The following is a 13,401-nucleotide window of genomic DNA, read 5'->3' as shown; positions in this document are numbered from 1 at the left end:
CTTTGTCATAGATTTTTATTTGGTTCCAGGAGACATCAGGAGCCAGTGAGAAATGGGTGCTCTGCAAAGGCAGGGGAGCCTTGACTTTATTCTGGTTGCAGCTTCAATTGAGGAAAGAAGAACATAAGACATTTCCCTCTCTACAGCAGAAAACCCAGTGATTTGCATAGACTCTGATCTCATCTGAATGTGGTTTTAGCATGGCTGCTTAAGATATTAATAGACTACTTTTAACTTGGACCTCCCTAAATATCCTCACAGTGGTATTGTTACTGTAACAGAGCACACTCCTACATGATCCTCTTTGGTTAGCCTTAAAAATACTTTAAAACCAGGAAGGAAGAATGGAGTCTTTGTCTATGAATGCTAAAATCTATCTTCATCCATGAGAAGCTGTCGATGATTGCCATGGAAACATTTACTAATTGTCCATGGAGCCTGTAAAATAGTAAGAAAAAAAGGTAAGATTTGTCACTTTGTGAGATGTGACCTGAACCAGAAGATTCTGAAAAGCCAGAAAGACATGGTGTGGTATAACAAGGCCTTTTCTTCTCTTAATCCTCTCTTGCACACAGACCACCTTGGTGTCCCACCTAAAGAGACCACATTCCCATTGAATAATAGTGCCACCATGTCCCTTGATGTCTGTTTACATCTTTCAAAATACAGGGGCTGCTGGACTGTGACTGCAATCAGAGGGCAGGACAGCCATCCACTCTGTATCATAGTTTGAAAGATTTGACAGGTCACATTTCTCACTTTTTTAAAAATATAATTCTTTTCCACTCTGTAAAAATGCCATTTTCCAGGTCTGGGTGAAATGTGATGCAAACCCAGTCATAGCTCTCAACCTGTGGAATTTGCAAGGTAATTTAAAAGCTCACAGCAAATCAGTGCAGTAAGGAAGAGAGGCAGGACAAAAGAATACACTCATGTATAACTAGGTTGGTCAAAAGTATATCTCCAGGAGCCTCAGTAGTAGGTAGTTGATCTTTGTTTCTGTTTTTTTTTTTTAATAATCTTGAAGTGCTAGTGCTAAAATCTTGTATTTGCCATTAGTTCTCCATTGGCCAACACAAGAGGCATCTGGGCTCTTAAAAAAACACACTAATGCTCTCTGGATCTTTAAAGTGTTAATCATCAGGTAGCAAAGGAATTATCTGTTCTAGGAAGTACTTTTGTGGCTGCAATGGTTTAAAAAAAAGTTATGAATGACAGCACCAATTTTGTTCATCATCAATTCAGATTGCCAGCTATCAGTTGTTATTGACCTAACCTGCTGTGTACTACTCAATTTAAACAATTCTTTACTCATTTCATGGGTCATTTAACATGGGCAGAAAATAGAATCAAACACAAGAAGTGGCTGTGCTTTGCCTCTGTCTTCCCATTCCAGAGGACTCTGTTCCCTACTGGGTCCCAGTGTGAATGAGCAAACAATGTCTTCTCTTAAGGGGAACAGATTCCTTACCCACTAGGAAAACAGTGGAGCTTAGAATTAGTTTCTGCTGAAAGTCTTTCCTCCTTACTGTTCCTGCAGGGTTTTATAAGAAGAAATATACCTATATATAATTTGCTTAAAAGGGGATGCCATATGGACTTCTGCCATGTGGGCACTCAGAACATGTATGACAGCATATTACTACAGAAGAATTCTTAAATAAAATTGCCATTTCAACCACCACATGACTAATATTGATTTTAAACCAATGAGGCCCCCTAACAGAACTATAGCAATGGAAATTTTCAATGTGCTTTGGATCAGAAAGAAGTAATGAAATTGCTTTATATGTTCCTACTGGAAACATCACAAACCCACATTTCCTTACTATCTGAAGTCCATATTTTGACACGTGAACAGCTGTGCTTTCCTGCAGGTGCAAAAAACCAGATCACTTAGGGGTTTAGTGAGTCCCTTAATATCACCTCTTGCAGATTTCACTGGTGATCTCATGAAGAGAAAGAGGTAACTGGAAGGGTGAGAGGGAGGCTTATTAGGCTGAAGACAGAAGCAATGGCAAAGGCAGAGCTGTGTGAGGACAGGAGCTGTCCAGGCAGCCCACGTTTACTGGATGAGAGCCACTGCACAGCTGAGGGCTTTTCCCTTTCCAAAATTTTTCAACTCTCAAGCCTATGTTCTTTCAGTAACAATACCAGAAAAGTCCATTAAGTGACCTGCATGAAATTTGCCGCTCCTTTATTTCTTCTTTGTGGATAAATCTTTTCATATGGTGAGCTGGCTGAGGCAAAGCTCATGGCAGAAACTTTGGTCCAGGTGAACTTTATTAGATATTTCCCTCACAGGACCACTGATGGCTTAGAGATAACTAGTTTACTCCTAGCTCCAGCATACACTGTGTGGTGATCTCACCTGGGACTGGTCAGCACATGACCTTAGCAGGCTCGAGTGCATAGTTTTGTATATCAACACTCGCTTAATTTTTTTGCCAGTGTAGAAAAGGGCACTTGGCCTTGTTCATGCATAATTTTTTCTGTCATGCATAATTTTTCTATTATTTTTTGTTACTTTAACTTTCCAGAGTGTGTATCAACACATTCTAAACACAATCATCAGAGGAAAACTAAATAGCAAAAAAATACGAATATAAACCACACACATTTCACAGAAGCATTTTATATTCTCTGTTCTGATATATTTTGTTTTATCTTGATGAAATCTTTTATATCAAGGACAGAAATTAATATCAACACAGCTTTATATCCAGGTGCATCGTGCACAGATAAAACATAAGTGAAAGGAGATAAAATATTCTGCTTGATGATTAACATTGAACAAGATTGTAATGAACAAAGAGACGGCAGAGTTTTTTTATATGAATGCACATCAACAAAAAATGACAGTGCAAAGTATTAAATGTTCTGGGGTTGCTACTGATTCACTATCAGAAAGGTTTAGGCAGACAGACTACTAGATATTAAATGGCTCAAGAGCAATACGTTGAAATTTTGTTCAACTAGAGACTTAGACCTTCAGTATCCACTCAGACATGTAAAACCATCTGGAAAAGTGAGCTTAAAAGCTACTGAGCATGACAGTAAACATAGGGTTAACAAAAATAATATGCAAAAAATAATTCCAACAAGAAACATAAAATTCAAGCATTGCTTTAGAATGCAAAAGAGTGCTAGAGATGAGTCAGTCTCAATACCTTGGCAATAATATGCAAGCCAGTGGGGATATCCAGAATGAAATCATGTCACAAATTGGCAAGGCAGCAGCTGCATTTATCTGCTTAAAGAAGATTCAGTCCTTGAAAATCTACAACTTAAAGAACAAGTTGAATATTCAATTGATGTTATTTTCAACTGAACAGATGGATGGGAAAGCTGGAAATCTACCAGAAGTATAGGCAGTCATCTAAGAAGTCTGATAAAACACTCAGAGAACATAAATTTAGAAAAATAGTAATTTTTAAAATAGGTGGCTTTCTAATAAATTTTCCAAAATTTAACAGTATGTATTATCAGATATTAACAACAGCAACAACAACAAAAAGATAGCTGTATCTGTGACATGTGTTGGTAACAAACATGGAGAATGCCAGGGTAAAAGTACATCAGAAGTGTAAGAAAAAGGGAGAGCTAAAAGGACACCTTCTGCTGAACACTCTGAAGGACTCCCCACCATGAACATCATAAAAGGTGCTCTGTATGGAGCCCACCTGGCTGCTGCCAGGAGGCTCCTGGTGCTCCCCACCAAGGAGAGCTCTGGCCAATCTCCCCTTGCTCCCCTTCCACAGCAAGGGCTCCCAGAGCAGCAGGAAGCCCTGGGTGGCTGCTTCCAAGCTGAGCAACAACCACCATCTCAGAAAGTGAGTGTCTGCCTTTCACATGGGCTTCTATGAAATCCAAGCCATAAAAACTGAGGGTGTTTGTGAGCTCCTTTGAGTTTGTACGACGCAGCAAAGCAGGTGCTCCTGTGTGCTGGATGGAAGGGTAAAAGCACTGCAATGGCTCAAATAAACAATGCCCGCATGCATCAAGCAGCTGCTTCATCTGGTTGCATTCTCTGCTTGGGGGTTTTTCCAGTAGATTCACCCTACTCAAAATTTTAAGGGCAAAATCTGCAGGAGAAGATATTCCTTTTTCGTAAGCAAGTACAGAAAGACAATTCTAGTAATTTTTATTTGTATACTTTAAATTAAAAAATCATCATTATGGAAAATAGTGTGACAGTCTAGTAGGAAGCATGAATAGCAAAATTGTAGACCCTTCTCCAGACACTATTTTTCATTACACTGGGCCTTGTCTACTCTAACATGCTTCCCAGTTCTTCCTAGCTCCAGCCAGTTGCGTGTTCCTATCTGGTCCTTCAGCAAAGAGAAATATAAAACCCCATCAATAGTAAAATCCTGTAGAGTTCAGATCCATTCTTTTGCTGCTGGATGGAACTCTAGAGATTCCATAAAAAACCCAGGAACTTAAAATGTACCTCAGGGAAGGTCTTGAAGACATTTTTCTTTCCTGATGGTCACTGTCCCTCCTTGTGCTCCTGTCTACAGCACCCCTTTTAAACATCCAGCTTGTTTCCCTTGACCTACTATGTTAAAGTGAAATTTATCCTTAGTTTCCTTCACCATGCTGCTTTGTCATTGATTTTTTGATTTTATTGTCATCACTCCCCTCACCTTCTCTCATTTAACAAAGCATGGAACGTCATCTTTTGTTGGCTTATTATAGTCCTAGCCTATAGACACCCTTCTATACAGAGCAGCTGGACTTGCAGGACGCCTTATGTATCCTTGCTAGCTGAAAATCTCTACGTTTGTATAAAAATGAATAAAGGTAATTCAGTTCATCAGCCCTAGATATTTTAAAGTACATTCTTTTTTTCTCTCTAGAGTAAGAATGGTCCTTCTTCAGGTCTCTAGAATCATTCAAACTTTTCTAGACAGCTGATCATTACGGCAGGTTCTGAATTTGATAGATCCACAAACATGATACAGGTAGACCCTGTAGCAGTGGGCTGCCAGGACTCAGGACCAAATTCATGTTTGTTTAAATACATAGCACATTTCACCTGGATTATAAGGACTTATACTTTTTTTTTTTGAGAAAAAAGTACACTTCTCCTTTAGTGAAGACTTGAAAATACTGAACTGTGTATAGAAGTTATATTTTAATGTATTTCAATACGCTGAACTTGAATAGTTATTTTATTACTTGAAAAGAAAATCCCAACTGGCGTTGTAGGATTGTAATTCACTGGCAACATCTTCTACATATAAACTGAGCAGAAACATGATGCAGAAAGCACTGATACACAATCAGCACGTGCTATCCCATTTTCAGAGCAAAATCACATTATAGAGTAACTGTGTTCTAGAAGCTTAAATACTAAATGGGATGGAGCTTTAATCCTTTTACTGCCTTTGAACCACTCTCCTGTCTCAGTTGTGATATTATGAGGCTGTCTAGTCAAATTATTAGTAGGAGCCATGTAGGTGCTTTTCTTATTTCTACATTTATAGTGCAGGCAGCACTGTGACACCTAAACTACGTCCTTGTGTCTTTTTATTTGCTTTTATACTTTATCACATGTAAAATTGTCTGTAGAGACGTGAAAACCAGAAAGAAGCGAGACATTGAAAACGTGTAAGAGAAATGGATGTCTATTTTAGCGGCTCCGTAGGTCGGCCTCCACACCTGGCCACTGGTGAACAGTGGTGAGAAGGAAAAAAACTTAAAAATAAAATAAAACAAAAACCTACAAGAAATAAAATTCTTTGCAATCTGTAAAGAAGTCCACGACATGTTTGCAAAACCACCTCCAGTGGGCCCGGGCGCAGCGGCCGCTCTTACGCAACCCGCTGCTGCCCTGCTGGGCGGCTCTGCGGAGCGCGGCTCGGCGCCGAGCGGCGGCAGCCCCGAGCGCCGCCGCGGCTCTCCGCTGCTAACCACGGCACCGCCCGCACCGCTCCAGCCCGCCGGAATTAACACAATTCGTTCGCCGGCCGTTCTGGCCGTGTAGAAAGGGCGCATTCCCGCGGAGAGCTGCCGCGGCGCGGGGCGCTGGGGCCTCCCATCGCCGAGCCACAGGGACGCTGCAGGTCCCGTCCCCGGCCGAGCCGGCAGAAGCGCTCAGGAGAGGCGTGAGGAGCTCCGGGACCCCGCGCTGTGGCCGGCGCTCCGCGCCATCCCGGCGCGCAGCCCCGCAGCGCTCCCCGCCCGCCGCGCCGCTCGTTCCCGGCGCTGCCCGCCCCGCTCCACTCCTCTCCCGGCCGCCTCCCTCCGCAGGGAGAGCCGCCCGCCCGCCTGCCCGGCCCCCCCGGCCCCGCGTCCCGCAGCCGCCCCCCCGCGGGGTCACCCGGGGACAGCGCCCGCCTCCCGCCGCAGGAAGCGCCGCAGCCGCCCCGGCGCCTCCCGCTCGGCGCTCGCCTGTGGCAGGTGAGACTCGCCGCGTCCCTCCCCGCTCCCCCGAGGGCCGCCCCGCACGCTCTCCCCGCCGGCCGAAGGGACGGGGCCGGGGGGAGCTCCCCCGGGCCGGCGTGTGGGGCGGGAAGCCCGAGCGGGGGTTCCGCAGGCGGGCCGGGCAGGGGTCCGGGCCGCGCTCCGCTGCCGGCGCTGGGCCGGGGCGGCCGCGCACGGCGGGGGATGGAGCGGCGCCGGGCGGGAGCGGCGCCGCCGGCCGCCCCCGCAGCCCGGCCCGGCCTGCCGCCCCGGCGGGGAGAACCCGGTGTGCCGCCGCCCGGGGAACGCCGCTCCCTCCCTTCCCAGACCTGCCGGGGCTCCCCTGCCGGCCCCGGGCTCCCCGCCTCAGCGAGGACCGGGCTAGAGCTTCACTCAGCTGCTGAGTGTCCCTCGGCCCCGCGTTTTGCCAGACGTATTTACTGGCTACACGGGAGGAAAATAGGCTCCAGGAAGGGCTACGTCGTGTTTGCTGCTTCTGCAGAGTTCATTCCACCCCTGGGAACTGCTCAGACCTCGCAGGAGGGGCCGGGCTGCTCCGTAGGGAATTCGGGCGCTTTCCCTGCGCGTCGCGTGTGGGAGCGCTGAGCTCAGCTGGGATGGCAGCATGGGAGATGGCTGGGAAACCCTGGGGAGTTCGGGTCACAGATGGCAGCGGCCGTGTGTTATCATTCCAGACTGCACTCTGTGACCAGCTGACAAATTGAAACAAGCTGTAAGAACCTCTCTGCGAATGTAGTAAGGCTGTTTGCTAATCGTACTTGTGACTGCAAAGGATCGTTTTTTTAATGGGTGCTACCGGCCTCCTACCCGAGTGAAGTCAATGCCCCTCATGCAAAAAACCAGAGTTGCATAGGGTGCTCTGTGGGATGCTTCTGCGGGAGTGATGTAAACAAACTAGCAGAGAATATTATGTGGAAAAAGGAATATGGAGTAACTTAAGTCCTGCAGCAACAGGTGGCAGAGCTGAGGAGAAGAAGAGAGTGTATGTCCTGTCTCTCTGCCTTGCATGTCTGTCATAGCACAATCTTCGTCCATTAGGGATAGGGCTTTGTCTCACCAAAACAATGGCAAAACACGCGGCGAAGAGAGCGCTGCCGTCGCAGGAGTTCGCTCTGCTGGGTCCTGCAGCATGGAGCACTTGTGCCCTGGGGCAGTCAGGAGGCGGTGAAAAGCGGAAAGAGCCTCAACAAAAAGCAAGCACTTGCAGAACATATCCGATAATCAAATCACAGTTCTTTCCCACGTTAAAGATTTTTCTTTTCCCCCAGAAAGTACACCTGAAACAAAATACTTCAGGATACTCAGGCACTAAACCAGTGGCAAAGGAAAACAGAGAGATACTGTGTATCGTTAAAAAAAGTTCACAGAGTCAATCTATGCGGGCAAAGTTGCCAAAAGGGGTAAGGCGTGCTTGAGAATTTAAAGCACAACAGCATGCTTGGCTACAAAAGCTTAAGGTCTTGGCCTTTCTCATTGAATCAATAAACATAAACTGAAAATAGACAGATTTAATATAAATTTATACTGAGCAGTTGAGATAAAACTTGAACAGAATAAATGAGAAGGCATTGTTAGGAAAAAAGGCTTGGGAAATGGTATCAGGATTTATTAGGGAAATGAAGAAAGACATATTGTCTCAGATTTAAAAAGGAAATCTCTTAAAAAAATGAGGCCTAGCAGAAAGAAAGAAAGGGAACCTGCTAATGCAACAATACTTTGTTTTCATGGAAAAAGCAGCAGTGAAAATGTTTTGAGAAAAAAAAGGCCAGGAAAAAAAGTTAAAATAAATGTCTTTGATACTGATGGAAACATGCTATAAAAAAGAAATTGAAGCTCTCCAGGTAACATAAACATTTTAGAAAGTAATATTGGAGTAAGTTGACTAGCTTAAGAGAAACAAACAAAAAGGACATGGGGTAGTATTACTCAGAAGGAAGCTGAAATGCAGGAGATAAATTACATTAATTTTCATCACACAAATTTTCACAATCTGGAGATCAACTCGAGTAAGACACAAAAAGAGAGGTAGCTTGCAGAAAAATTGTGGAAAAGGATTAGGAACAGAGTGGGAACCAGAGCATAAGTAGATAGCTGAAATGCTACAGGCATTTCTGGAGACTTTTAAATGGGAGGGAAGGATGCCACACTGCTGTCCTATGGAATTGTGAGCTCATTTTGCTATGTGGAATGCAGATAAAGCTAGAACTCCAGACCCTGAGACTTTACCATTTTATCTTCTTGGCACATGAAGATACTCCAGAGAAACCTGAGGCATTCTTAAATGTACTACGGGCTCCACTTCCAGAAAAAGGACTAAGCAGGGAAACAGCTGATATAAGATGATGTATCTGCCATGGCAGGGGCATGTCAGAAGCAAGGCCAAGAAAGCTAAGGAGGGAGACCTGAAACTCCCTTATGGGGCATGGAAAACCAAAGCTACTTACAGAAAATACAGATTTTATATACACCTGAAGGAAAGACAAAAGATTGTGAGGTGATTTCCTGGAAAGTATTACCAACTAGAAGGGGCAACTGTGATAAGGGCTGAGGTTCAGCCACTCTTGTACAGCAGCACGTACACAGCTGTGAGGTATGTTGTGTTACAGGATGTCCTGCAGACCAGGAACAGCCTAACAGCTATCCTGTACCAAGCTGGGCTTTCTAGGCCATGACAGACCTGCATTTCATGTAAAAAAAGGAGGCAACTAATTTCTTCATCTACCCAAAGGAAATGTGGCATTTTTAATGGGGTGTTTGGCACCATAACAGAAAAAAAACCAAACCAAACCATGAATAAAAAGGAAGGAAAGCTTTTGCAGAAGGACAAATGTAACAATGTGGTGCAGTTATGAGAATATAGACAACTAAAGAAAAGGCATTATGTAAATAAAATTAGAGAAAAAACAGAGTAAAATTCCTGACCTTTCCAGGTCAACAAAGCAATTCAGCCCCATTTGCAATCAGACATAAATTATGGCAGTCATTCTAGTAAAAGATATCTTACATTAGGATACATTCTCACACAAACTTTACACTTAGGTCTGACCTTGGCTTTCTGAATATGGACCAGTTTGTTTTTACTGCTTTTAAGACATTCTTAACACTTCCATTACAATTATTCCATTTGCATTTCAAAACATGTGCTATGGAGGGGAAAACAATAATATCATTCCCTATCAGTTCTGTCCATACAAGTTTAGCAAAATGAAAGGGAGAGCACATGGAACCTATGAAACCCAAGGAACCTATGGAACTTAAGCTGAAAGACAGATAGAGATATGCAGGATGTTCCAAACATTTCCTGGTTTTTATAATAATGGACTAATAAACCAATAATGGGAGGAAGAAAAGCACAAAACTTTCAACATATTAGCTAAAATGTTGCACTTGTCTGACATGTAGCGGCTATAATTCAAATGAGATATTGGGGCTGCATTCTATAAATGGTACTATGAGTTCTGTCCTCTTCCTAGGTGAATTAAGGTTTTAGCCATAATTAATATATGTTAGGTTTGGTCTAGCTGTTTTTGGAAAACAACAGAACACAAAAGCTACATGGTTATTTCAGAGAGGTGTTTTCCTTTAGGTTTCTAGAGTCATAGGCAAGAGAAGCCCTTGACTCTCTTCTGTATGACTAAGTCCTGGTGGTTAACCTCGATCAAAAACATGGTAAAGTAAATCTACAGGAACTTTACCTGTCTTCCTAGTGAAGGTAAGGAGATTTTTGTTAAGAGGTTTGATTTCTGAATAACAGGTAACTGCATCAGGCACGAGTCAAGTGAATGTAATACTTGGTGTTGAGATAAACTGCAGAGATCCTGTTTGTAAATTAGCCAGTGGAAGATCGAATGACAAAGAAAACTGAGTAGCTAAAATACATAGGAGGACTTTTAGAGGGTTCTGAGTCTCAACATTGCAATTAAAGGGCATTGGAGTGGAAAATGTTGTCAATAACTTCTATGACTTTGGCAAAAATACGTCATATAACACCACCTTCCTAATTTTGTTGGGATAATGAGAGGTTAATAAAAAAGTAGAAGGGGACTGTAAATAAGTAAGTAAGTAAATAAATAAATAACCAACTAAATAACTAAGTATGGTAAAGTGTTATGAAATGGCAGAACAGGTATACATCTGGAACTGGAAACTCAGACTCTACTTACTATATGTGTGCACATTTTGTTGTCCTTTACTCTGGCCAGGATATATGGATTTAAGTTAATTTATAATGATGTTTTTAAAAAATTTTAATTAATGGTCTTCACAGTAAGGATGAATGAGTTTTTTACTGTTTTGAGATATTATGGATGTTCTTAGGATCTGAGATCTGTCCAGTCCTCTGGGATTTAGATGGATGATCTCATTAGGTTCAAAGTCATGCAGTAAGTCCAGAAATATACAGATGCTAAACATAATGCACAATCTTAATTATTGTTTGCAGTTAATTAAAATGCTATTTTTGTTTGTTTTGCCTCCCTCTGGCATCTTCAAGTCCTAATTAATTCTTAACTGTGGGTGGTGGGATTAGGATTGGCAGCAAAACACACCTCAAACAGCCCACCAGCACCATAGGGCTGTACGTGCAGAAGCTCTGCCGAAGCAAAGATCACATTCTTGAGAAGTAAGATAAAGGTGCCTATTGTTCTTGCCGCCAAGATTATTTTTATCACATTGTCAACATAGTTGTTAATGTGCAAACATGCAGGTGAGATACAGAACACATGAAACTCATAAAAAAGGCGGAGACGCTGTATGCACGTGCAATCAGAGCACTGGGGATGAGATGTACATAAAAATGCTGAGGGGGAGCAAGTGTTCGCTTGACAGATTAAGGAGCTGGCTGGCACCGTTCCTTGTGGTGAACTGCTTGGTGACATTTATGGCACTGATAAATAAAATTTGTGAGCAAATATCATTAATTGATGTAGTTCAAGGGGTGGCTGTTTGGCACGTTTCTATGGAGGTGGTAATTCAGGTGCATAACCAGAGCGACACTGAGGGGTTTTGGATTTTGTTCTGGTTTATTTTTTCTATAATGTTGCAGTTGTTTCAGAGTACAATGAGATTTTTTGGCTTAGAAGTGCTGCTGTAATTGGTTTCTGGGACTTTCTTGATTTGACCTAATTGGACATTTTGAAAAGTTGCCAAAGTACAGGGTAGGATTTTGCCAGTTTTCTATCAATGATTAATAAAGCTCATTTGGAGGATCAATTAGAGGTTCAAAAAGAAGATTTTGCACCAGGATTGTTATAAAACCTATGAATTCTGTTTTATTAGTGGACATTTTCAATGTTGAATGATGAAAAATGGTGCTACAGTGAACACTGAAGGCACATTGTTTTAGAGATAATTTCCTCCCTTCAGGTTATTATTATGTTATTTCAGTAATTCTATAATCAGGGTGGGGAAGCACTTTAATTCTGGTTTGTAGTGATACTTTTGGCAAAATTCAAATTGTTGTTTTTAAAAAATCATTAGACTATTAAAGAGTGGTTTAAACAGGTAAGATTTCCTGAAATGTTTATTTCCTTTTCACAGTGCTTGAAGTTTAAGTAGCAGCTTTCTAAAAGTTTTTGGAAAGAATAAGTAACTGCTCTTGGTGTGTCTGAAGACCTAGTGAATTTAAAGACATGAAGTGATATGTTTGGAGGAAGGAAAAGCTTCTAGTGTATGCAATCATCAGTTTCTAATCATCCCAGCTCCTCCCCAAGTTCTCGTTTTCATAAAGATAGTTTAAAAGCAACATGCAAGTGGTTCATCCTGTCTCTGTGCATTTATAATTTGTTTGTTTCCCTGGTACACAAGCATAGATTTGGTGGATTGTTTTTTCTACAGTCAGAGGACTGACTAGGGTGGATAAGTTAACAAGCAGGAGGTTCCTGCATGTTGGAATTAGCAACTTATCTGTCTCATCCATTGCTTGTTTGTTCATGTTTTGCTCATTCAGATGTATCCTAAAGATATGAGATACCCAGCTATTACAGTAGTGCCAGTTTCTAATTTGTTCCAGGAGTTCATAGCCGTGGGTCTGAGCACATCAGGAAGGACCTGTAGGTGTGTAGGTGTTTCCATACTACTTCTTATTGTATTTGGGTCATAAGTAAGTTTTTAATCTTCATGTTATTGGGTTTCAGCTGACCGGGTATCTAAATAAAAGTGTAGCACTGCTATGCTGTGCTATGCATAGCTATGCCATGAGTTGCTATATTTACTCTTTAGAAGTCAAGCAAGAGCTTTTACTAAGGCACTTCCCTCTGCAAAGCTTTATGCACGCCAGGTAACACTGCCGCTCTGCTGCAGTGCTTGAAGGTCACTTGAAAAGCCAGAGTTTTGACTAAAGTGGGACTCTTCCTTCCTTCTTCCTTCCTACAGAGAGATTTTTCAAGCTGGCCTCCAAAGTACCTTCTGGGATTCCTGACAGATCAGGTTTTCTAGGGGAAGGAACTGCTTCTTTTGCAGACACTATTAGCATAGATATCACAACATGAAGCCCATAATCACACTCAGAGGACTCTTTCCTCTTGTATGTCAGGCAAATTTACATCTACTGAAATATGACTGTTGAAAATCTACCAGCATTGCATATTTCACTGAGCAGGTATATATACTACACTATGTGCTACACTTGAGGCAAAAAAATGGCAACCCATTCTAAACTAATAGAATTATAGTTTATAGCATTTCTGCTAGCACCAGGGTAATATTTCTGTCCCTGTTCTCTCAAAAGAATTTAGGAACCAAAATACTTCCATGAAAACACTGTGCATATTTCCAAAATCTTCCAGAAATTCAACTATGAATGCATTCAGGATGAAGATGGTAAAGTGATCTTATTTGTTGCATGTGTTGGGCCTGCTAAAATAAAGCTTAGCAAAATACTGCTAAAGCAAGAATGGAGGATGAATGGGAAGATTAAAGAGCATTATTTTACATGTTTTTACTTACTGAAATGAATAGATGACCTAATCT

At 42.3% G+C, this 13,401-nt stretch overlaps 1 protein-coding gene across 3 annotated transcripts in view; it reads left to right on the top strand.

Annotated features, from left to right (window-relative positions):
- Positions 1-5,955: 5,955 nt before the first annotated feature.
- THRB (thyroid hormone receptor beta) overlaps positions 5,956-13,401 on the top strand; it is a 169,437-nt gene continuing 161,991 nt past the window's right edge. For all 3 annotated transcript variants that reach the window (XM_071429363.1, XM_071429357.1, XM_071429359.1), the window contains exon 1: positions 5,956-6,408. The gene's annotated coding sequence lies outside the window, so the exon portion shown is untranslated. The remainder of the gene's footprint in view (positions 6,409-13,401) is intronic.

The sequence above is a fragment of the Agelaius tricolor genome, unplaced genomic scaffold (assembly GCF_023055355.1).
Source record: "Agelaius tricolor isolate 1412-34295 unplaced genomic scaffold, bAgeTri1.0.p SCAF_6, whole genome shotgun sequence".
Lineage (NCBI taxonomy): Eukaryota > Metazoa > Chordata > Aves > Passeriformes > Icteridae > Agelaius > Agelaius tricolor.
Note: the sequence above shows the minus strand (reverse complement) of the source record. Positions and strands in the feature narration are given on the sequence as shown.